The sequence below is a fragment of the Lissotriton helveticus genome, chromosome 7, assembly GCF_964261635.1.
Source record: "Lissotriton helveticus chromosome 7, aLisHel1.1, whole genome shotgun sequence".
NCBI classification, from domain to species: Eukaryota; Metazoa; Chordata; class Amphibia; order Caudata; family Salamandridae; genus Lissotriton; species Lissotriton helveticus.
The window spans coordinates 1725201319-1725228439 of NC_136068.1; the positions used below are offsets into that span (position 1 = coordinate 1725201319).

The window sequence follows — 27121 nt, forward strand, 5'->3', positions numbered from 1 at the left end:
CATCAACCCTCCTCCCCGGGGTGTCCCAATAACACTCCGCCTAACAGTCTTTTTCTTTGACCACCTTTCCTCCCATCTCTCCAAGTTGGACCATGTTCGGATTCCCATGATCAGCTCCCTGATATGGGTTTTTAACCCGATCACCCTCTTTTCTTCCAGGTCTTGATCTGAGTACTGTAACCTATGGCCCCCCGGCAAAGCTTTTGTCTTTGTCAAATCCACCTCATACTTGTTCGCTAATTCTGAGAGTTTCTCATGAGCAGTCCTAGCCTTCCGAGTGACATCCTTTGCCACGAACAATAGCTCATCTGGTTCGTAAAGTTCAATTCTTTCTAGCGGCAGTGTACCTTCCACTATTTCCTCTACTTCTGACTTTAGTCTCAGCACGTCTAACCTTCTTGCCTTTATTGCTGCTCTCAGTGTGCCTTGGCTAGAAGTTTCCTTAGAGTCCCTCCCGCTGCCGTTCTGACTCTCTCTTCTGTTCTCTTCAGGTGTGTTAGGAGAAACCCTTCTACCCTCACAGGTCTCGCAGTCCCACTCCTGCCTGCTGTTTCAAGAGGTGTGGTGGGACGTCCCCCTGCTTCCCACACCTCCGCGTTCCCATTCTTGTCTGCTTTCGCTAGCTGGACAGTGAGAAACCATCCTATTCTCTTCGTTCTCCGACCCAAACACATTCCTTGACCTGTCGCTCTGGGTATCCACAACTGTTTCCCAAGTTCTCAAATCTGGCTTTTACTCCCTCGTCGACTTCGGCCTTGGTCCTCTCAGATCCATCGATCCCCTCCAACCCCCTCTGTCTTCCGAAGGGTCTGCCGATGTTACCAAAGGGGTGCTCCGTTCTACAGGTCTAGGTAATGTCTTCCACCCATCTGTCACCTGAGTTCTGCCATCGCTTGCACTCCTCTCACTTCCCATCTGGGGCGTACTCTCATTATGGGTCCGTTCTGGATTGTACACTGATACTATGGGGCCTATGGTAACCGGTACTGTAAGGGCATCTGGCAGTTTCTGAGAATGGACACCATCTTCCACCCGTACCTTCTGTACTGTAAATCTTCCCACTACTCTCGCTACCGGTGAGGGTGGAGGTGCCTTTTCTCTCTTATCTGGGGTAAACTTGTCCCCTGGGGTTTCCCATCCGTTCCCCATTGGAACTCCGCCTTCCCCTGTTGGGGCTTCCCAGTGCTTTCTCGATGGTTGCGTTCCCTCTAGCTCTGGATTGTATGGGGGTGGCCTTTCTGACAGCAGCCTCTCTATTAGGCTGTCGTCCGTCTCACTGTCTTCATCCTCTGTGCTCTTTTTCTGCCCATCCCCTGCACTTTCCAGCAACGGATACAACTTATCTACTGCAATGGTCTGTACCCTCCACCTCTTTTCCATGGCATCCCATCTTGCTTCTTGAACCGCCCTTACCGATCGTTTTACTCTTTCCTGTCTCCTGTCTCTGTTCCTGTCGTGGGCTGCCCTGATCCATGCATTTAGCGCTTCAAACTGTGTTGGTCTGGGCAAAGGTCGCAATGCAGCGATAATCGCTTTCAACTGGTATAACACTTCTAGTCTAAACGTTCCATATTTAGGAAAAGTCAATTCCTCATTTCCATCTGTCATCTTACACCAATTATCAAGCCACAATATGGTATGCAAGCCAACATTCGCTGCCATGTAATAAGCTGGAGTATCCTCGGGTGGAGCCTCCTCCCCGCCCCGAGGTTCTATCTTGTTTTCTCCTTTGAAACATTTCCGCAATACTTTAAAACATTTCATGATGAAACCCACAACGTTTCCTTGTTTACAACCCTCGTTTACTTCCTGATGACAATCCACCAATCTCAGCGCGGCTTCACACTAACCGCCCTTTCACAGTGCGGCTTCACACTAACCGCCCTATCACAGGGCGTCTCCTTCTGACGTCACTCGCCTCCGTTTCGCAGCAGTTCCCCTCCTTTCTCCGATGTCTCGCCGGTCACGCATGCGTCCCAATCATACACTAGAAATGATTACTTCCGACCAAGCAACCACTTCTTTGACTGTACGGCCACAGTCTAACTGTAATTGTCACCTTTCCCGGCAAATGTCTGTCCGCGAGCGAACAGACAATCACCTCAACTATTCAACACCCGGTAACTTCCGACCAGCGTCCGTTACCTACACACTCCTTCGGGCGATCACTGGTACCTCATGACCCCCTTTCACAACAGTCGACAATTACTTTGGATGTTCGATACACCCGAACCACTTAAGCTCTCCTTGAGTTTAAGATTTTCACCGGTTGCGCGCGCTCACAACCTGATCTCCTTTCACACTACAGGCATTCAGCTCCGCAAGACATTACTACACAATGACACAACATAACACCGCAATCTAGCAACGCATGACCCTTTTCATACTCACTCTCCTCCGACCTGCTGCTTTCTGCCGCACTGTTACTCTCCGTCAGTTTCCGTGGAACGCCATCCTCCATCCGTGACTCTCTGGACACTCTTCATGTTCTTCTCTATGGGCCTCGGGGAAATCTCAACCTACTTCTAGATTACCCTTACTCCAGAAGAGAAACCATCCTAAACTGCTACCAACTGAAAAGGCAGGATTTCACCTCTAGAGTCTGCTTACCATTCTCCAGAATCCCGTCACAGGTCGACTGGACCTTTTTACCTGTCATAGAGAAAATAGGTAATCTAATCACACTAAACAGTTTAATTTCCAACAAATTTGCCTCCTTGAATTCCGGGTCTACTCCTCCATGTCTAGGTCTAGAATCCTAACATACACACACAATGGGCCCTTCTACTCTACTATCTGCTCGATGAGGCGCCTGCAAAGGAATATACGCAAGTAGCTCACAGTCTACGGATATTGCAACATTTTATAAAGGTCATTTATAAATCATTTCTACAGTTAAATGTCAAGCAAGGCATTCTCCAACAGGCCTACACCAATTCCAAAGGAACTAAGCCACTGCTTGTTTTATAGGCCCAATGCTTTACATTGGCATTCCTTCTTCTTAGTTCGCTAGGCCTCCAACCTTAAACAGCAAATGCATTTTCTACTTTAAGCAAATCATTATATATATATATATGTAGACCGTTACGTTTCATATAAAGCGGATCTCAAGTTCAATTGCATTGCTAAACACACGTTGCATAAGAAGAAGGTTTCATTTTAAAAGCATCTATTTTCAGCAAGCATGGATTGCACTTTGTAACGTTGGCTCTGCACATTTTCTGATACCAATTTACTTTAGTACTCTTTCATACATTGCATGTAAACATGATTAACAGGCCTCTACATATGCGGGTGCTGACTACTTGTACATATGCTGCACCCCTACAAATTTCACTTTAAATGGCGCTCTCTCAGCTCTCTCATCCTTTCCATCAGTCCCTTCCGTCCTCCTTTCTCTAACTATATATCTGTGACTCCCTATCTGAATCCTCTGATCTTCTACTTAATATTGTTCTTTTCTTCACCCCCTCATTGTTCTTTTTTATCACTTTATCATCTTACTATCTCCTTCTCTTTCTTTGGTACCTTCCCTTCACTGTCTCCAACCCTTATCCTCATTCCTAATCCTCCTTTTCACTGTATCCTCAGATTGTCTCTCTTCTCCTTTCTATCTCCATCTCAATTGGAAAGATCTAAATCTGCACATGCAAAACTCAGGATTAGACAACACAGACGATCATTGTTATCCTCACAGACTGACATCCATACAGATCATATACCCGCCCAAGCTAACTACCAGAGAATCAGTGGCAAACAGTATTAACCTTTTCACAATGGTCAAACACCTTGTGCATGCTTTCAGGGTACTGGTTCGCACCCCAATAACCAGGGCCACTGGAATTATGCAATTCTGTGGCTGCATCTTTTTCCACATAATAATGGAACTGATGCATTTGCCACATAAACTGCTGCATAGTCTTTAGGTATTACCCTCCAAAAATTAATGGATCAATAGTTACTAAAAACATGGCGACACATGTTCCTGTGCAGTGGATGAACATTTGCAAAGGTTGCCTGATCATCACTGAGTTTCCTATTGCTAAATCTGGGTATTAAACTGGTACTAATAAAGGGAAATATTTTCCCAGACAGTGTTACCATATGTAAAAATGAGAAAATAATGAAGTAATATTATCATAAAATGTACCACATGAGGCCTCATAAATTGCCTTTTCTTTCTGCATAATTTATTCAAAACCTGTTTGTCGGCAGCTCGAGACTAGGAGCCATGTCTCTGCCTTAAGAATCTTACAGACAGATCCTAACACTACATTGGCCTGTGGGGTAGCTAAATTCCCCAGCTGGGCATGGGTGATTAGACTTAAAGGCTTATGACAAACTTTACTAGGTGATTTTCTACTTTTTAAAATCATGTTCAAAGCTGTAAATGGTTTAATGTCTTTTTATTCTCATCTTTTAATTATTTATGAAGTGTTTTTTTAATCAAAAAATGTATTGTATTTTAATCGTTATGTGCTTTTAAGATATTTTTTATATCGACATAAAGCTTTGTTTGATTTGATTGATAATTTATTCAACCCTGTTGCTTGATCTGGTCCTCCCCTGCTGCATAATTCCAATGGCCCTGCATATATTGCACAACATCCTTAATCACAACACTAGTGCTTATACGATCAAACCACTTACGCAGAATAAGGTGCACTGTGCTGCAGCAGAACCAATTTAAAGTATGAGTGCAGCTTACTTTGGGTATAAGTGCATCACATGTATAAAAGTTCAAAATAACTGAGAATAAATAAAAGTGGTGCTGGAAGGGGGCTCAGTTGATATTTGGCAGACTTTTTTTTGTTTGAATCGCATCTTATTAAGTGTTCACAACTTCCATCACTAAGATATTTGTTCTTTTCGGTTATATTTATGTCTCTTGCACGCTATCCTTTTCCACTATCTCCACTTACTTTCTCTTGTCCTCTCATTCTCCTCTCTCACAGACCTTCAAACTCACACTGTGCCCATGTGTGTCACATGATTTTGGCTCCCTTCACACAGTGACAAGGAAGACAAAGTGGAAACCACTGCACAAAGCGGCTTTCCAGCTGTCTTAACAGGCTGCAAGCAGCATCGGCGACTGTTGAACTTGGCCCTTTTTGGTTAAAGTTCCCTAAACCTTTTGCCTTCCCCCCAGATATTTTTTTCTGACATGGTGTTGCCAACTTAGATGCTCTAGGCACTTTGCCACTGCTGATCAGTGTCAAAGTGCAAGTTCTCCCTGTGTAAAGTGTAATGGTAATTGGTTGTCCATGATTGGTATGTTTGCCTTACTAGTAAAGTCCCTGCCATGTTGTCTTGACAAGTGCATCCTATTGCCAGGCCTTCCCCTTCCCCTTCCCTTTCTATGCACATCAGACACCCCTATGGTAGGTCCAAGGTACCCCCTGGCAGGGTGCAGGGCATGTGAAAGGTAGGACATGTACCGAGGTGTGTACCATGTCCTGACAGTGAAATACTCTCCATTTCATTTTTCACTGTTGAAAGGCCAGAATGGGGGGGCTGTGTAAAATGTTTTCCAGCCTATCTTCCCAAAGCCTTAAGCTAGAGAGGTGAGGTTTAGTGTGCCTGAACTCACAATGTAATAACACATCTTTTTGTGAAGGTGGTTGTGCATTGTGTGTTTAGAAACCACTCTTTTAAAAGTGGCTGGATTTTTGTGCTCTAGCATTTCCGTGTGTCTCTGCCTGGTTCTGGATTGACTGTCTGGATTTGAAAGTGATAGGATCTGGGGAATGTCTTGACCCAGGGGAGGAGGTCAGACAGCAACAGGCTGACCTGCATCTGGAGTGTAGGGGGGAGGAGTAGCCCCTAGCGGTGAAGAGGCCTGGGTTGCTGCCATAAAACAATCTTACCATCTCCTGCTGTGTGATTGAGAATCCAGACCCCCACTAAGCAAAGGGAAAATGTGTCACTGGAGGGAGGCACCCAGAACTGGTTTGAACAGGGTCAGTGTCCCCCTTAACACAAAGACTTCAACGACTTTGAGGCGTATAACTATGAGAGCCGAAGCCCCTGAACTTTGGAGAAATGGATTGATCAAGACTGAAAAGGATTGAACATACTTCATGGTGAAGAGGAACCTCTGCCAAGGAAGAAACAGCTGAAGAGACTGAAGGAAAGGACTGACCCTTGCTGTGTGTTCTGGGGCCGGCCTGCAGTTTGCTGCTTTAACCAAGGAGAGGCTAAAGGACTTTGCTGTGATCTGTGTCCCTCTGCTTGAAAGGACTTCGCTGTTTTCTGTGTGCTGTGCGCGGAAGCAACTTATCCCCAAGGGCCCGAGGTGTGCTGGCTCACTGTTGCGGAAACTCAGGAACACAAAAGTTTCCAGGATAGTCTCAGCAATGCTGTGTGCATGTGCTTTTTGCAGCCTGAGACCCTCGTAAGAATTACCCTGTAATCGTGGACACCTGGAGTCCAAGCGAGTCTCAGTGACGCTGTGTGCATGTGCTTCGTGCAGCCTGAGACCTTCGTGAGGATTGCCCTGTGATCGTGTACACCCGGAACTGAAGTGTGTCTCAGCCATGCTGCATGTATGTGCTTTTTTGCAGCCTGTGGCCCTCGTAAGAATTGCCCTGTGATCTTGGGCACTAAGAGGCCAAGTGAGTCTCAGCGACGCTGTGTGCGTGTACTTTGTGCAGCCTGAGACCTTCGTGAGGATTGCCAAGTGATCGTGTGCACCCAGAACTCAAGTGAGTCTCAGCGACGCTGTGTGCGTGTGCTTCTTGCAGCCTGAGACCTTCGTGAGGGTTGCCCTTGGTTCGTGCATCCCCAAAGCTCAAGTGAGTGTCAGCGACGTTGTGTGCGTGTGCCCTGTTGCAGCCTGAGATATTCGTTATCGCCAATGGCCTGGAATCCACAAAGTCTCATTGGAGGCCCAAGTCGCGAGAAGAGGAGAGGAGAGCAAGGTCGTACTCCCCAGGTAATGTTTTTCACCGCCTGGGGCGTGGTGCGGGCTCGGAGAGGGGCGCTCTCATCCTCTCCCATTCTTACAGCGCAAGCCTCTGCTTCAGCTCGTATCGCGGCCCGTACTTGCCAAGCAGCGGCAGTACCGGGGCCGGAGTACAGAGCTGCACTTTGGTTTACACCATACCCATGTTGGGGACATCTGTTCGCAGAAGCGGACCGCGAGTCAGTACGAGTGGCGGAGAGACCATCTAAAGCACCATGATCGGTGCTGGAGTGTATTACGCATTGCATTATATCTGCATTACGAGCTACCTGATTAGTGTATTAGGCATTGCATTATTTCTACATTACAAACTACCTGATTGTTGCATTACGCATTGCATTATTTCTGCATTACAAACTACCTGATTGTTGCATTACGCATAGCATTATTTCTGCATTACGAACTGCCTGACTATTGCTTTATGCATTGCACTATTTTTGCATAAAGAACTACCTGATTGTTGCATTATGCATTGCATTAGTTGGGATAACAAACTGCCTGATTGTTGCGTTACGCATTGCATTATTTTTGCATTACGAACTGCTTGATTGTTGCATAATGAACTGCATTATTTTGACATTGCAAAGTACCTGATTCTTGCATTACGAACTGCATAGCATTGCATTTGGACTGCAGTGGATCATCTAGAATTGCTCATTCATATCGCCAGAACCTACAAGGGCTGGTTGGCCTAATAACCAGCCAGGAGGAATATTACAAATAAGCATATGTTGGATTTATATCATGTGGTCTCATCGTATATCTTTTTATATAAATATAAACTTGTTTTTATGAAACTCGTGTGGAGCCAATTTGTGGTGTCATCATTGGGTTACTGGGAGCGTGGTTGCAAATACTTTATACACTTGCCTTGAAGATAAGCCTCACTGCTCGTGCCAAGCTACCGAGGGGGTGAGCAGGGACTATCTAAGAAGGTGTCCTTCCTTTCCCTGACAAGAAAGCAAGGGTCTCTGTTTGGCCTAAGGTACCAACCTCAGCCAACTAGCGACCCCCAGGTCTAACAGTGACCCTTTGGCTTTTTTTGTTGGCTTTTATATTTTGGGAGAGGGCCTGGGGTGGATTTGTGGAGGGCAGAGTACCTTTTAGGTAGCTCTTGGCACATGGTCCCACCCCTCCAAGTCCACGCTCCCTCCTTGAACAGTGAAGTTTAGTTGTCGTTTGGCTGGTCTGCTCTCATCTGTTTCTCTCTACTTTCACTTTCTCTCCCTCTCTTAGGGGCACTGTGGGAAATTGAATACAGGTTAAATATTTGCCCTTGTAAAATTGTGTCCACACAGAACTCAAGTGTTTTTTCACACTGCCTCTTCCTTCCAAACTCTACTGTACGGCGAAACGCTTTCGATTTGATGAAAAAAATAATATTAATACCTTTACACAAGTTGGATTCAATGACCCATTTTGCATGGGACTGGCAGCCAGCCTTGCATCGCACACCTATAGTGGGATTAACTGCACAAGGTCAATGGGACCCGCACTGTGAATAACCGTGTGATGCAAGCTGTCCAAACCCATGGGTAGCCCTGATAATGCAAATCAGCCACTGTTGATTCATCAGCAGCTCAGCATCGAGCAACATGATGGACAGATGTAGAGCGGCGCGCTTACGCACTCCTCTGGTTCTGCCGTTGTGTTCCTCTGAGTACCGGTACTCTCATTGGCGAAGGAGAAGTTCTCGTACTCAAAGGGTGAAAAGTGCCGGTACTTAGTACTGGTGATTATCGACCCATTCAAAGCACTGGTCATAACTAGCAGCACTGACTTGTTTTGAGCAATCCCATCTTTGCTAATCTAGTGCATGGAATCTGTCTCCTTAAGAACTTGAGAAAACTGAGCCAAGTTGTTTATTTAACAGCAACATATGACATAAAGTACCTAATAGCAATACGTTTTTGAAAACGGTTCTGCAGGGACGACATTAGTTAAAATGCCATAGTTATAACATGAAGTTAAAATAATCTGGGTATGCACTTTTACATGGCCTTCTATGTATGTATATATGTGTTATTTGTATAGGGCAAACATAGATAACGGGTACTGGTGTGTTGTACAGGTTCAAAGACAAGGAGACAGTCAATAAGTGATTGGAGAGGTGGCTTGTTTGTGGACTATTCCTGCCTCATGATGTAGTGTTCTGAAAGAGGTACATCTTGAACTCATTCTAGAATTAGAGCAAGATTGGGGTGGTGCTAAGAGATATCGGGATGGTGAGCTTTACAGCCAGAAAGAACATGGGGGGATTGGTAAGCTTCTCAGCAAGGTGGGCATGATGGCACTGTAAATGATGCAGCTGGTTTTGAGGAAGGTGAGTGCTGGGGAAGGGAACCAATGCTAATCTGTCAGTTTGAGGATGACATTTCTTTAAATCCTTGATGCAGCATGCTATGGTTTATAGGAAGGCCTTCGGGGGTGCCAGAGTGCAGTCTGGACATTTCCACGCTCCAGACGAGAGAATCGGAGGCTTCTACAGAAGTTCTGAAATTGCATTCCAGGAGAAACGGTTTCACTTTCCTTAGTAGCGAGTTCTGGTACCTGGCTGTATTTGTTATTTTGCCATTATGTTTATTGAATATGAAGTTGGTGTGCGGGGTATATCCAAGTCATCTGGTATTGGGTGAAAGTTGAGGTTCAAACTTTGGACTATTTAATTCTCTTTGTTACTGGCAAATAAGAGGACTTATGTTGTAGAGATGTTTAGTTTTGGGTAGGTGCTGGACATCCAGCTCCGAATGAGATGTAGGAAATGAGACCGTCTCCTCCACCCAGTGCATAATGCGTAAAAGAATGAGTGCCGGTGCTCAAAGCTCCGGTCAGAAGCTTGTGCCCAGTGCAGAAAAATGCCAGCATGCCCAATACCAAGGCTGAGTAGTCTTGAAAATACCTCAAGCCTTTTTACTCCACTCACAGACACCACCTGTCCTTTTATCTCACTCCTACAAGTTCCTGCTTTCTTCCTTTATGGTGGCTTTTCAGTCTTTCTTTTCCTCTGTCTTTCTGCTTTGTTTGTTTTCCCCCCTCTTGCTCTTGGGAAACATCGGATGCAGGAAAATAACCACTGGTCCCCAAAAATGAGTGCTGGTGGCCCTAACCTGCAACCACTGGCTCAAATTAAGCACTGCCTCTACCTTACCCAGACCCATACAACCAGATCTCACCCTGAGAACTCCAACAGAAAAAATATGCCATCTCATTTCAGATGCTCTCTCTCCATTGGCTGCCTTCACAATTCTCTTAAAGTGAGATGCATGCTACAGTGCTTTTCCAAGTCCCTGTGCTGTACAAAATTATATCTGTCCAAACAAGGCATAACAGACTTAATGCTCTCATTTCTGAAGTGAAATACTTATACAACGAAAAACATGACACAGATGGAATAGAAACCCAACTCACACCAACTCCTTCACTGGCCAGCCCATCCACGTCCGAAACAGCTAGTCAATAAAACCATTAAAAGAGTCTCCCTAATGGAGGACAAAGCCACCCTTTCAGGGAGAGCACATGGCCGGTTCACCATAGAAAGCTACACTAAGGCCATGCCTCAAATGTACCCCCTGCATCAGCTTTTCCAAAGTCACCAAATAGAAGCTCCTGAAGTTCCACCTAGGTATACTACCATCAGCACTCCATCTACCGCCGTGGCTATGCCCCCTGACTCTAACAACCTGTAGACTCTTTGGGGAAGGGATGAAGACATTCTGCACATGCTATGTGTATGCAGGGAGCTACTAGGGGAACAGTGAGTATTACTCAGACCACTCTTCAGCAGCAAACAAAATGGGCTCATGTAGACATGCAGCGAAAGCAAGTTTCTCTGGAGAGGATGTCCAGCTGAGTTACCACCTGGTTAAATTATTGAGTATAGTGGAAACAAAGATTAAAGGCAAACTAAAATAACATATGACAATATAGTGGAAGGACTAAGCAATCTCAAGGAAGATCACACTCAGTGGGTGCTTTAACCCAAAAAGCAGAAAACAAGCCAATCTAGCAACAATCCAAATTAAATTGCTGTTAACTCCAAGAATGTCTTTCAATTACACAAGCTGGACCCTTAAACCCAATTACTGCTATTTTTGCACATACATTATATAATCATTTCTATTTTTATTGACTGGGCTTTGGGGCCACAACATCTTAGCGACTCCACAAACCTTAATATACAATTCATTTTAACATTTCTTTCTATGTTAACTTTTGTTATTATAGCTTTGCAGGAACCTGGTCTCTTTACTAATCAAAAAAAAAACTTGTATTAGAAAACGTTAAGATTTTATCTTCCTCTATATTTATGAAAATTATTGCAACCGTTTGAATTAATAATGCAAATAAACACTTACTTACTAATTACTGACCATCCCTTTAATGGAAATCCAGTTTTCTGCCCTCTTTCAAAAATATTTGCTTTTCCTGGACCAGTTCATTAATATATCACAAAAAAAATTCTGACTCCCATATATGAAATTCATACTTATCCAGAACTCTAAGTGGATAAAACCAGTTCTCTGAATCTTTCACAACTCTGAAGGCTTCACTGATCACCCCTGAAGAACCCACGCTAACACTAAAAACCTCATACTAATCCTGATTACCTTGACTCACATCAATTGAACAGCTAGCTAAATTCTCTCGAAGATGCTTACTCTACAACTGTATATTGACAGCCAGAAACCACATCAACATTGCAGACTTGATCCTTTCTCATAGACTGGATTTGTTATTTGTGGTGACAACATGTCTCTCTGACTCCTCAATACCCATGATTGAACTACTGTTCTAATAACTGTGTAACCTTTGTAACGATGTAACCTGTAACTGATCTAATGCTCATGTAAAGCGCTCTGATACCTCCGGGTCTAGCCAGCGCTATATAAAACCTTTAAAATAAATAAAAATAAATAAAATATGCAACCATTCGACAAGGTTGAGAGGGTATGGTTATCAAGGAAGGTGAGTAGTAGTTCTGGAGTTACACTGACTAGCATTGGCTCATTAGCAGTTTTGTTTGCTTACCCTATGAAGGAAAATACCCTATGGCCACAAGCATTAAATATATTTAAGTAAGGTATAGCAAGCAATTCTCAACAATAATAATAAACATGTGGTTTGATATTCCTTATGTAAAATAGTGGGCAGAGATTAAATACTAAATGTAAAACATATGAAAGCTTTTAAATAATTGCGAGGCAGCAGAGAACTTAGACCAGCCAACACGTGTGTCACCCCTTAATGGTGTGCAGACCTAAGGCTTTTTCAAGGCTGTTTAAGTATTGAGAGGGTAACCAAGGCAGACGTGTTGGCATTATCCTCATTGCATAAGTCTACATCTGTCATTCTCCCTGTTCTAATGTGTCAATGTTGAAATTGAGTATTATGAACAAAAACATACCACCTGTCATCTGTATACATTTCCTTTCTTCAAACAGTGCATAGAATTAATAAAAGGAAGGTCAAACTCCACCACTAATACTTCAACCTACACTGGAGTGATGAGTCCGTGGCAGCTGACAGACAGCTATTTCTCTTTCTCTATAAACAACAAACGTGTGCAGTCCTATTCCACAATCACACACAGTGAGGGTTCCATCCTCAGTCTCCTCATATGAAAGAAAATTGTCATTAAAATCTACTCCCCATTCTGGTTGACTCATCTGATAACTTCGTGACTTCTTTCTCCTTGAATTGCACCAAACTGTCTATTTGCAACAAACAAAGACAATAAAGGTTTGAGTCAGGAATTCCAATGATATTCACCTTTCCCTTTTATGAACCAAATTAACAACAAAGCATAGGCACTCACAGGCCGGATCTAATCCAACCACATTAGTAGAGAACTACTACTCATGTCGGAAGTCACAAATAAACGTGCCCCACTCAAACAAAACAAACAGAACAAATCTTTGCAATAGTTCTCCAAACAACTTCTATATAAATGGAAAATCCTTAGAGTAATTGAAAAACACCTGTCCAAATCAAAAGAAAATCTTGAAATGGTCATTTAAATGCAAAGAATACAGACATTATATTTTTTAAGCAAAAGCAGAACTTTAAGCACAGAAATAATGTGGCTAAATGTAGACCCAGAAACCTTTTTGACTTTGTCAAGAATCTCTCAAACCCTGTTCTTTTTTCCAATCTTGAGAACACCAGAAAAATCTCTAGGAGTTGGTCCAATTTTTTCTCAAAAGATTGATTGAAATCTTTCTTCTGACATCTCCTAACATCTAAATCTGTTCTGCCAGCAAAACTCAAGCAAAGTGGTTCTCATCTGAACTCACTAAAGGGTTTGCCATAGAACATTCCGCTGACCTAATCCCAGCCTCCACAGTTAGGATAACCTCTTCATCCTCTTTATTCCTAATCTCCTACTTAACTCATGTAATCAGTCTCTCTCTCAATCCAGGACTAGTTCTTGGTTGTGTCAAGAATGTCAAGTCACTCCTGCGACCTCTTGCGGAGTCCATTGATCTCAACAACTTTTGCCTCATTTCCAACCTTCCTTTCTTATCTAATGTGCTAGAAAGCTGTGTATCCAGCTAGCTAAACAAACACATCAAAGGAAATAACCACCCTAGTGACCATCAACAGGGGATAAAGGAATGTCTGTATTAGGAGTTTGAAATAAGCGCATTTGTGTATCAGGAGACAGTGGAGCTCCCTGAGGGGTGGTGTGATGTGAGTTCTGTGAATGGCATTCCCAAAACACATTGTAATTCTTTGAAGCAACCCTCAACTCTACTGCTTGCCTAAAAGGCTACACCTATCCTTCCTATCTTAATTGCCTCCCCATCGAGGCCAGGAGCATCATTAAGCTAGTTTGCATAACTCATATACGTGTACATGATGGGTCTGCTCCATACCTGGCACACAAACTCACCAGCAGGTGGCCCCCACGTTTGGAGAGTCCTACATTCAGTGGCGGCTGCCACAAACAAAAAGTAGTAAGGGAGGGAGAGCGTGGGACGGGCAGCAAGGGGGTTAATTATAATTTTTTACAAAGAATACTTACCTGACGCTGCTGGCCTCCTCCTGCGTCGAGCCTCTGTGCAGTGGGACAGCACCACACACTCCCTGTACAATCCTTCCCCTCCCATGGCCCTGGCCCAGCCCCTCACATATCACGCTGGCTCAGTCAGCAGATGACAAATAAAATGATGATAGAATATCGTTTTATTTTTGAGTAGCCGTCCCTGCCTACATTCACATAAACCAGACCCTTAAGCAATCCTTCACAAAAAACACACCCAGAATTTGGAACGCCATTTTGACCACCATCAGGACAAACCTCTTAGACGAGACTTCAAAAGAGATCTAAAAGTCTTTCTTGTTTAGCTTAATTTACGCTCATAAGGGGTGATTTCCAACCATATACAATTGTCCAGTAAGGAAACATGGAACCTCATTCTGATGTCAACAGGTTTTTTTTCTTGCAATTATTGTACGGTATTGCTTAATGGTCTGTGTTATTGCTTAAAGAAATGCATCCTCATATCCTCACTACTTCCATTGTCTCTCTTCACCTTGCATTAATACTTAAAGGTCTTCCTCCTCATGTTCACCCCACTGTTGCTTTTTGGTTTTTTTTGTATGTTAGACGACCATGTAGTGTTGTATGCTTATGCCTCTCTTTGACCTCACTGTTGACAGTGTCTCCATCCACCTATGTCAAAGGCCCTGCTATTATTTTTATCCATACTCCTCTAATTGCTGCTATTGTTACATCAACACCTGTGAAAGGTACTCTGATGACCCACAGGGTCTGGTTCGCTCTATATCAGTGCTTAATTTAAGCCGGCGGTTTTCAGTGCTCGGCAGCAGCACTTAATCGTGACACTATGACAGTTTGTCACATGGTGGCACTGTTTGTATAATTTAGAGATGAGCAGAACAACAGTTGTTTATTAATTCAATATATATTAAAAACTTTTAATTCAAGACACCCAAGCCATTCTTTTAGCTATGGGGGCCTGGAATAGTTTGTAGGAGTGCTATGGATGGTAGTTGCATAGGTATTGTCATTGGCAGTGCTGGCAAGGCAATAGGTGGTTAAAGCTGCAGTGGCCTACTGGTGAGGGCCCTGGCACATATTTTATTACAAATTAAGCACTGCATATAAAACTGCAAAAATTAAAAATAGAATAAAACATGACTATAGTATCTCAAGGATGGAAACCCTATGTCAGAATGAGCATTATGGAAGGGTTGGCCACACTAATGCCATGTATGTCAACAACATGCCAAGGAGAGTAACTGTATTCCAAGTGCACTATTATGCCAAATATTTCAACAATAATTGCCCAAAAAAGGCCTAGGAGAGCTACCCCTCCAGTCTCAGTATATAGCTATGGATCGCCACAATAATGTCATGCGAGCCCACAACATGCCAAAGAGGGATACCATTATGCCAGGAGTGCTACCTTGTGCCAGGGACACTTTTATGCCAACCATGGGCTTAATATTTGGAGCAATGTAGAGTTGGTCACGGAATACATATATGTGAAAATGTGCACATACACATTCACAGACACAGAAAAAACAGACACTGCAAACAAACAGGGCTCACACATGCACTCATAAACACAGGCATTGAATTTTAACTCCTGATCTCCGACAGAGACTGAATTTGCACACAACTGACACAGCATAATCTGTCCATGGGTGCCAGGGCACTAGACCTATCACACATGCACAGATAATCATGACTAAAGAGCTGCCAATCAGAGAGGCTGAAGCTTTATAGTGTTGACTCCTGTAGCTCCCCCCAAGTTGAAAGACTTTGGGTATATATACACAAAGAAATGGCACAGCGCGGTACTGCAAGCAAATTAGCTGTGCTGCGTCATTTCAAAAAATGATGGAATGCACTGTATTTACAAGAATACAGCGCATCCCTTTTTTTCCCTTGCGCTAGTGCTAACAAAAGCTGCCTAGCACCAACACAGACACCCTTGCATCATGGTGCACTGGTGTCTGTGTTGCAGAGATGATTGTTTATGTACAGGAAGGGACACCTTCCTGCACATGAAAAATCTTTAAAGGTGATTTTCTCCTATGTGTGCTGCCAAATACAACACACAAAAAAAGAGCAAAAACAAGGAGAAATACAAATATTTCTCCTTGTGGCATCAATCAAATGCCTGCTATCCATGGCATTAGTTTTTGGCGCTACCACAGATGTACATCTCTTTGTAAATCTGGGGCAGCATCAAAAAGCAATGGGTGTACATGCATACACCTGAGTGAAAGGGTATGATATTTACAAAGCGGCGTTAAGCCATGCAAGTAGCTTAACTCAGCTTTGTAGATATGGAGCAGGGCATTGCGCCACTTGAGCGTCTAAAAAAGTGACGTTCCTGTGGCTCAGTGCCCTTGTAAACATGCCCCCCTGTCACCAGCTTGGCGTTACGAAGTGCACATTATGATAATACAGGCGCTGTTGGACAGCAGGTAGGGGAGCCTGAGGGCAAGAACAGGCCTACATTTTTAGGTCTCGCCTAGTGTTGCAGTACGAATACGCTGCCATCGCTTTGCGAGGTAGGAAGTATATACTAAAGTGTTGAAGCGTTGTGGAAGCTCCTCCCGCTGTACGGCCCATCTTCTTCATTGGCTTAGGTTTTAAATGCTGCCTTCCGATTGGTTTTAAGCTTGTTAGTCTCTCCCCATTACAGCCATGTCAATCATTTGTATCCTTCCCCTTTACTGCACATACTACTTTCTTTCCGTCCCTTCCTACCCCACAATCCGTGACTTCCTGCACACTCCCGGTCGTGCTCGTGCCTTCTTGTGCCTGCCCGCACTCACGTTTTCAATGCCATGGGTCTCCTGTAAATGCGAATCCTATTGCATTGCCAATGCTTGTTAAAGTAGTGTGCATTAACATGCGCGTGATGCCTTACATCGTACGCATGCGCGCATTGATGCAAATTGTGGCACATATGGAAACACAGAAACTTGGAGCGTAAGAAAGTGATTTGCCCAGTAGTACACGCATTCGCTTATACGGGAAACCAGGTATCAGAGACTTCGGCTTCCAATTCAAAGCCCGGCGTTATTTTTGTGAAAGTAGTTTTAAACGACAGTCAGTGCTTGCTATAGGCGGTCCTCCCAAGGGCTGCCCCTCTGTCAGTGTGAAGATCCAAGGCGGCCCTCGGCGGCACCCATAGAAGGGCAGGAGTAGCGGAGGGCAGGCGGTGCTTGCTGCTTCCTGAAGCTGTCCCGAAAGGAAGAAGGCAGTGTGCTCCCTCGCACAATGGGGCACACAAACCCAGGTCCTGTCAGCAGCATCAGGGTGTGGCACAAAGCAGCGCAACTCACGCTGCATCAAAGGGAATGGAGGCGCACTCGTCAAAGGTGAGAAACAATAACATACAAGGGAAATAGGCCAACACCCTCCTAACAAACAGGAGGGTGTGGGCCTATTTCCCTTGCTTAGCACCCATGCTAAAACACTGTGTCCTTCCTGCCAATACGCTATGGCATGTTTTCATTGGATTTTAGGTTTAGTACCAAACAGACATTTTTTTAAACATTTGGGTTCATAATAATTGAAACACTATGTGGAGTGTCATAGGCCGCTTAGTGGTAATACATTGAAGTGTTATTGTTTCTCATTGTCACTGTAGTCTCCTGGTTGGTAAATTGTATTTTTTCTTCTATATATACATTTTTAACCCCTTCGACACTGTGCGGATTCTCCTGCTGTGAGTGGGTGTGTTTTGGACGTGTCCGGCCGTCCTCTGCACACGCCCACCGTGACGTCAGACGGCCAGGGGCCGTCCTGAGCACCGAAGAGGCTATGACATTTGAAACAGTCTTTTGGTTAGATAAGTATGGCCATTTAGTCATTCACACGAAGTAGCTTACTTGACAAAAATGTACCAAGAACAAACACACATGGCTGAAGGTAAAATACTCAAGTGTCCTGTAGGTTTAAATCTGTTACAAAGCAGCTCAATACAATTAGATGAGAACATCTGTTGTGATGCTGCATAGTACGGAATGTAGTAATAGGTGCACAGTCTATTATCACAGGTACTATGCACAGACAACGCCCTTTATTCTACTCTCCTTTGTGTGCTGATTCAACAGGATGAGCTAGCCAGTCACTCCTCAGAAAGGCAATTGCATACCACCAGTCTAGGATGTTGATGGAGACCATGGTTCAAGTGATGGTCCTGTACATGATGCATCTCTACCATACCGCCCATGGAGTCCAAGGTACAAAATGTAAGATCCTGTTAGCAAAAAATCCTTCTTTAGTTCACACCACAAATACAGGATCCAATGAATTTTGACCACCAACGCTCTTTTCCAAGCATTCCTGTAATGTATGTGCCATGCTAGTACCCCCCTTGGATATTCTAACTATGAGCTAGAATAGATAAAGACCTGTTAAAGTCTGTGGTATTTGCAACAAACACACATGACAAACTGAGAGGCAGGTGGTAAAATCCTTTTGTAAATACTTTATGACAAAGCTGCTCCAATTTTTTTGTCACGAATGCCACACAGTGGCAAAGCAGAAAAATTGTTAACTCTCTCCTGTTTTTTTCTTTGGCATTGTAGGCCGACCTCTCTCCTGTCTCCTTTTTAGGCAGTGTGTGGTCCATGTTCGTTCATTCTGATCATCGTAATTTCTATTTTACCAAAATGTTAAGACATTGACCCCACGCAAAGGCATAGAATTCTCTGTAATGTTTGCTTTCTGTGCTGATTCTAGTATACTCTTGTTAAAGAAAGCTCTGGAAATGTATATACAAGGCTTTAAGTGAGATGAAGAAGTTAGGGGGAGGTCTCTCAAAGGGGCGTGTCCAATCTAATAAAGGGCTTGGCTTAAAAACACATATGCTAAAAATCTGTGCTTAGCATAGTGTGCCACATTACTGGTATTTTGCTGCATCTGTCGTTGCATCCACGTATATCATACAACAAATAACATTACACCTACAACAACCCACGACTATTGGCTTTGTCAATGGCTGTTAGTTGCATATTACTAGGGACAATTGAAAGATGTACTGCTTCTCTGTGCTTGTTTTAGTAGCACCATGGGGCCTCATTTATGAAAGCCTTGCGCCACCGGTGCGTCACTTTTTCCCATGTTAAAAGTGACGCACCTGCGGCGCAGGGCCTTCATAAATAAGGCCCATGGTGTTTAAGGCTGCGTAATATCTAACACTAGATTTTCATAATAGCACTGAACCAGTTATGGCATCCATTGGCATTCTAAAACATAGAATGTATACTCATTGTTTTCTTTGTCTGCATAGCTAAAAACGTATAAGGTCCCAAAGGCGAAGCCGGTTGTATTGCAAAGGCTTGTTTGAGTACATGTCAGTTTTGTCATCTGCTATTTATTTCTCCTTGTTGCTTGCAGGCACGCCGAGAGAGGGGGAATCGTCCCTACTCCCTGAGAAGTTCCCGTAAAGCCCTGACCTTAAACCACGCGGCCTTGGCCCTTGGGGGGCTCACCTACTCACTGGTCACCATCCTCCTTCTGCTGGTGTTATACGCAGACCGGAGTTAACCCTCACAGCATGCATCAGTGACGCAGCAGCGAGATGTCACCAGCTGCCAGCCCTCAACAGCGACACCTCGAGCTCCTCCCCGGCACACAGGCTGCTGCTGAGTGAGACGTGCCTGCTTGCTGGTTCTGGCTAACTCCACGCACTTTGCACTTTGGAGAGGGACTTCACGATAACGGTGATTCGAGCGGTGATTCTGTAACAAAAGGCCACGAGGAGAAAGGTTGTCCACTTCCTGAAGAAAAATGCAGCGTACTGCTAGTTCTCCAGACGGTGCTCCAATAATAACACACCTCAAAATTACATGTTTATGCTGTTTTGTGAATCTGGTGTTTTTACTGAGTCTTTAATCAAAAGGAAGAAAGTGTGTGTGCTATCACAGTTTATTGTTTTAACTGTAAAACTTTTTTACGGATTTGTTATAACAGGGGCCATAAAGTATTCACATGTAAACTTTATATATCAAACTGAGATAAAGCAAATTAACTATTAACAGCCAGGTTAAATATAGTTTCTAATTTTTTTATGACGTGACTAAGGGCCAGATGTAGGTAAATCTATTTTACCGACTCATAAATACCGAATTTTACCGATTCGGTATTTATGAATCGGTAAAATAGAAGTACCGAGATGTAGGTAAATCCAGATGTGGATTTACCGAATCTTTAAAAGTCGGTATTTACCGATTCGGTAAATACCGACCGGTAATGCTCCATTCATTCCTATGGGCTTTGAAGCCCATAGGAATGAATGGGGCATTACCGGTCGGTATTTACCGAATCGGTAAATACCGATTTTGACAAGGGTGCAGGGGGTGTCACTTTGACACCCTCTAGCACCCCCAAAAAAGGTACGGGGGCCATGTGGCAGGCATACCTGCCCTAAGGGCAGGTCTGCCTGTCATATGGCACAGGTGTGCATGCACACATGTGCATGCACACCTCAATCGGTATTTCACCATCAAATTGAATTTGATGGTAAAATACCGATTTCTTAGGCCTTGTGGGACTCATAAGAGTCCCACCTACATATCAATTTTACCGATTCTGTAAAAATACCGGTCGGTAAATTTACCGACCGGTATATTTACAGAATCGGTAAAATTACCGATTTGCCCAGTTTCTGTCCTCCTACATCTCGGTAGCCAAATACCGGTCGGTAACGGCCGAATTCGGCCGTTACCGACCGGTATTTGGCTACCTACATCTGGCCCTAAGTTCATTGGAGAATAATATAGAGGATTTAAATGCTATTTTCGTGCTCTGACTTAGGCATAGGACGCAGTGGTTACTCGAACAATCACTTCTGATCACACAGTTTGAACTTGTACAGTTTTAAATCAACATTTGCACGTTTATTTGATTTGACCTATGAAAGCAAAAATGTTTTTGCCTCAAGTCAATATTTCTGCCTTCACCACAAGGTGCAGTAAGACAGCACCTGATAGCATCAAATTAATAGAAATTGTAGTTTGCCTTTGGTGACAAAAATGACAAGTTTTGGTCTTGCATAAAGAGCACCTCACATCATCACCCAGCACCACAAACCCCACAACTAACAAGACAAAACACACATAACAGGGCTTACTTATGTAATCACATAACACAAACAAAAGAACAACACTCTTTATACAACAAACATAACACATACAACTTATAGAATGGAGTTTTGAGTCATCCCTCTTAAGTTATTGGTATGTTGAGGCGAGCCCCCTTCAGACACCAGCTCAAGGGGCTGTCCATCATGTTTTGGATCAGCCTGTAGCATTCTGCAGATCTACACATGCTTTTAAGCTAGTGCATCTGATTGTTGTCCCACACACACATACCCTTGTATTAAGGATGTGCCCTTCTTTATTCCTGCACATCAATCAATCGAGGATTTCAATGGAGGATTTACAAGGCGTGGCAAATCACCCGTGAGGGTCTCAAGGCACTGGAGTTGCCAGCTGCTTCGTGGTGATCTGTTCAATCGAACAGCCAGGTCTTTAGACCTTCCTTGACTTGCCAGAGCGACGAGGCAGTCCTGAGGGGCAGGGGAACGATGTTCCCAGCTTTGGCCGCCAGGCATGAGAACGAGCGTCCTCCACTGTTGCTTTGGTGGATCTGGGTGTTGTCTGCGAGGCGTCTCCTTGGACTCTGACGTGGTGGAGTCTGTTGATCAAGTTGTGATGGGAGATCGTGCTGAAGGCGACTGATAGTCCGATGCAAATGCACAAGACCAGAAGTCAGGCACCCCTTGCATCAGACCCTACATCTCTCATGGAACACTGGCATGCTTGGAGGTATGGTGTCTGTCCTGTCACAGCAGAAGGCAGGCACAAAGCTATCTGGAGGATTGTGCATTGATACCAAGGAAAGTGACATGGCGCAAGAAAGCTCTCGCATCTTGGAAGATGTATGATTATCCAGTGGGTGGCATTGGGGGAAGCAACTTCTCATGCTTCTGCCTGCATGAGTTTAGTAAAACTCCTTCAAGCACTTACGTCCAGTGGTGGTTCAGAACATTTTAAACAGGGGCTGCGCCACGGCCGATGTCTAGTGACATAGGTGTGCCTCACCTGCACAGAGCTTGAGCTTTGCTTGTTAAATGTATTGCATTTAAAAGGGGCTTAAATACCACCCTTGTTTTTTATTGGTTTGTGTGCTTGCCAATTTTCTGTTGCTCCTCATGTGTTTCTTTTATCAGTCTACCGGGGCACAAGTACTGTTTCAATCCACTTTGCTGGAACTCCTTTTAATCGTGTCAGCACCCCTGATGTCACTACAAGTTGTACACCCTTCTTTGAAGCTACAGCGCTGCCCAAGTGCTATGGGCTCAGCACAATGTGCTGGTCTCAGTGGTGCACTCACCAGACCCCTTGGGGCCAAAGCAGACACTCACTCTAGTGCTCTCTTTTGTTGCAGAGGCCGGAGCTTGCGGAGATCCCAGTGCTGCCATATAAGAGTTATTTATTTGACCAAGCACGCAGGAAAATTAGGCTGTGTACTTCGCAGCTGTGTGCCTGGCTTCGCTTGCGTTTATTTTGCATTGTCATCAACTGCACAGTTTGTAACTTTTCACGTTTAAAGTCACGCTTACGAGTTGTGATAGAACAATAGAATTTGATGTCAGATTAGTACAAATGAGGTAGATGAAGGGATTGGGCATCTACCAGTACATCAAAATCATCAACTCCCTAGCCAGCTCACCTTTGTTGTTAGGTGCCCGTCCCTCACACCACCACCAACTCCCGCCTGTCGCTGCTTGTTTCTGTTTCGAGTCTGGATTTTTATAATGGTCCTCTGATGTAAGGAACAGTGTTTGTACCTAACATGAGTATTTATTTGGATGGAATTTACTGCACCTAGCTTAGTAGCTATTCAGCTCTCTCTTGTTAGGGATGCTGCAACTTTTTTTTAGGTCTGCAAACAAACCTTTAATCAATTTTTAGAAGTCTCACTAGAACAGAAAATAGAAAAAGGACCTTTGTTTCAAATGTGGTTGGAGGCAAACATTTGCGAATGTTATTCTGTTTATAGAAACCTTTCTAATGCCAGTTTAGTGTTTCCAATAGAAATCCTCTGCTTACCCTCCCTTTATTTGCATAAGGCAAGAGAAAAGTGAATATACATTTCTGAAGTTCATACTTAGCCCAAACGACCTTAAATGGATGTTGCCAGAAGTTTAAAAACACAGTGTTTTTAAATCACCTGCTGTGCAGCCACCAGCTGTGAGTGTCTGGTTGAAGCACTTTGTAAAAAACAATCATGAAAACCCCACTAAATCAGTGAATCTCGATATTCTGTATTTTCAACCTCATCATTGAGCTGTCCCTGAAGGTGGAATGTGTACTTTCTCTCTGGAGGGCACACCCTTCCGATCTGCTGTTCATTGAAGGGACAAAAATGAAGCTGGGATTCTAAAACTTTCAGAATGAAAGAAAATTCGAATTTCTCATTCTTATTCTTTGAGTTGCCACAATTTGCATCATAGAACATGTCACTTAAAAGATGAAAGTAAACTAAGTACCATGGTGTGCCAATTAAACAGGCAATTAAACACTTCACAGTTATACACTTTTATATGTGAAGAAATTAAATTATCACTTTTACTTATGATTAGTAAAATTAGACCCAGCTTCTGTTAGTGTCTTTAAGAAAACATTAAACAAACATTGGAACATCAATTAGTCTGGAGTTCAAAATATTTTGGGGATTTTGCAAACAAAAGACAAAACAAAAAATGATACAGTGTTGTATATATAACAAATTGATACGTAATTCAAAAACATTGTCATAGCAGTATAAAGTAAAAGTTTACAATTGTCATAGAAGCAATAAAGAAAGAGGGAGTGCATACGGAACAAACAGAGGCCACTTCCCAAAGCAATGTACATACAACAATGTCTATAAAGTAAAAAATGGAATTACTAAATACTTCATAGGTAAGTATTTATGTAGCCATCAATTGGTTTCCATAATTGTTGAAATGAAAATGTATTTTTACATGATCCCTTATAAGACAATCGGGCACCAGATCTAACAAAAGTAACATAAGACCACCAAGCTGGGACTGATACTGCCCCAGCTGACTTCCAATTAGAGGTGATAGATTTAATAGTGAAATATATAAAAAAAGTTTAGAATGAGACTCCAATAAGGTAGACGATAATACATGAGATTTGCAAATAAGCATACTATAAGTGAGGGCCTCAGTGATAGGAAGTATTTTAAAAAGAATATCCCAGACATTCTTCCAGAATTTAAATATTACTACACACTCAAAATGAACATGTTTTAAGGTACCCTCATAATGTTTGCAATGCCAACAAAGTGGGGATTCAACAAGTTTAGCCTTATGTAATTATTTGGAGTCCATAAACAATGAAATACAATAAAAGCATTAGTTTGAGATAATGATACAGGAAACCACCCTGAAATATTAGTAGTCCATATTTTCCTCCACTCATTTAAAGAAAGATTAATTGAGAGTTCCGCATTCCAAAAGGTAGCTAAAAATGTTATCTGTTTGTAAACTTTGGAGACAGCATGCTGGGTAGATGAAAGGCTAATGTAGGTTACTGAATCAGGGGTATTACCTTGAGGTAACACACTTGGGAAATAATTAAGTAGAATATCACAAATAATTTCATATTTAAAACCTTCGGCATCCGGTAATTTCAATTTAGCTTGTATTACAGAGAATGGTAACAAAACTCCTTTTTCGTAAATATCCTGAAGGAAGAAAATACCAGCTGACATCTATAATTTCCAAAATTTGATAGTACGATTGAACTTTAGTTTAGGATTGTGCCAAAGAAAAATCATAGCAGAATCTGAAATATGTGACAAAAAAGAAGCATCAAAGTCAGCAATAATCAACTTATTGGATGCTATGATGGGGGAGGGTTTAAAAAATGTATTTGAATTGGACCTAGACAAAAGTGATGAAAGAGGAAATGGAGAAACCAAATATCGTTCTATCAGTAACCATTATGGGGAATATGTAGGGTCCGTACAAGTGAACCAAAGGGAACCTTGTTTTAAGATGACACTTTTGATATTTACCAAAATAAGGCAGACCACATCCTCTGTTAAGTTTGGAAAGTTTAAGTTTGGCATGACAAATATGGGGTGGTTTATGATTCCCCAAAAATGTGGAAATAAGCTTATCAATTGTTTTATAAAATAAGAGAGGTAACTGTCAGGGGATCATGTATAAAGTGTAAAAAATAATTGGGGTAAGTACCATTTTGACGGTCTCAGGTTTCCCCCAGATAAATGTAGTGGGGACAACTGGCAGTATAACCAGAAACAAAAGAGTACTCATGAATATTATTTAATACTGCATATATAGATGTGGCTGGATTACTAAGGTATAGTAAGCAGATATTTTTAGATTAATGTTAGCTAACTTTAGTCCTGCCATATCAATGGAATTACAAATATGAGAGAGAAAAGGTTGTATTGCTAATAAAAAAAGAAGAGGTGACAATGGGCATCCTTGTCGGATTCTCTATAGAGTGAAAAAGGATACAAAAATTTGCCATTATTAAAAAGACAAGCCGAAGGGGCGCCATTTAATGTTGAAATCATTTTTATACAATTATTGCCAAAATTAAAGGAAGATAGTGTTTGAATAAGAAATTGCCAATTAACCTTATCAACTGCTTTCTCCGCATCTAGAGCAAGAAGACCAATGGGAGAAGTAAAGGTAGAAGCATTATCAATGACATGAAAGAGGAGCCATGTGCTATTGTCAGTGAATCTTTTTTGACATAAAACCAGATCAATCTATATGGATAAGGGACGACAAAATAACGGCTAACCTAGTAGCAGGGATTTTTGCAAAAATGTACAATCCTGTTTTAATAGGGAGATAGGACAATAACTTGAAACCTTAGTGTGATCTTTATCTGGCTTAGGCAAAATTATAATTAAAGCTTCCGTAAAGGAACATCCGAGTAAGCCAGATTGGGTGAATGATGTAAGTGAGGGGTAATAACACTAGTAAATGTTTAATAAAATTCTGCAGGGATGCTATCAGGACCAGGGGACTTCTGGGGTTTCAGCGATTGAATAGCAATGAAAAGTTCTTCTGTAGAGATGGGGCTATCTAATTTGGCTTTATCAGACTGGGAAAGTTGTGGTAAATGAGCAGAAATTAAATAGTGTCTATAACTTGAGGATCAATGAGATTTGGGCTACTGTTAAATGAGGAATAAAATATAAGGAATTCATCAAGAATATCTGAAGTAGGTACAGCTATGGCACCATTATCTCTGTGTATAGAATGTATTATATTTCTATCTATTTTGATGCAAAGATAGTGAGCTAAAAGGTTCCCAACCTAGTTGCATTAAAAGCAAATTTAGCTTTCTGATTAGCAAAACAAATACTAGCTCTTTTGCTTAGCATTAAATTATATTCATATCCGAGTTTTTGCAAGGTGGTTTAAATAACATATTTTGGGAGGAGATAAATAATTATTCAAAGTTTGCAATGTGTTTTTGTAAATGTAATAATTTAGTGTTAAAGGTCTTATTTTCATGAGTCATTATAGAAATAACCACCCCACTTCAATATGCCTTAAAGGTGTCCCATTTTATATTAGTGGAGGTAACAACAACAGGATTATGTGAAAGATACCCCACTTAAATATGCCTTAAAGGTGTCCCATTTTATAAAAGTGGAGGTAACACCAACAAGATTATGTGAAAAATACTCTTAAATAGCTCTTAAAATTGTGTCTTTATCAACATTTGAAGGACAGCATCTACATCCATGCACCAATGGGAAGGAGAAATAGAAAAATGATTAACTTGTAAATGAAGTGAAATAATTGCGAGGTCAGAAATTTCAATGTTTCCAATTGAGGGTTCATTTATAGATTTCACCAAATCTCTAGACACTAACAAATAATCTAAGCATGAAAGAGAGTTATGGGGATTGAAGAAAAAGGTGAATTATTTCTGAGTGGTGATATGCAGTCTCCATATTTCAACAAGCTTAGTGTTTATAAATAATGTTTTGAGGGAGTGAAACACTTTGGGAGGTGTCCATTTAGTAGAGGATATCCTTACTTATAGGGGGTCACTTTCAAAATTAAAATCTCCACCCACAATCAGGAAAACATT

At 42.4% G+C, this 27121-nt stretch overlaps 1 long non-coding RNA gene across 1 annotated transcript in view; it reads left to right on the forward strand.

Annotated features, from left to right (window-relative positions):
• Positions 1–23671, forward strand: part of LOC144770704 (uncharacterized) — a 49123-nt gene extending 25452 nt beyond the window's left edge. The window contains exons 2-3 of the long non-coding RNA XR_013598990.1: positions 19356–20043; positions 20721–23671. This is a non-coding gene — a long non-coding RNA (uncharacterized LOC144770704). The remainder of the gene's footprint in view (positions 1–19355; positions 20044–20720) is intronic.
• Positions 23672–27121: the final 3450 nt, after the last annotated feature.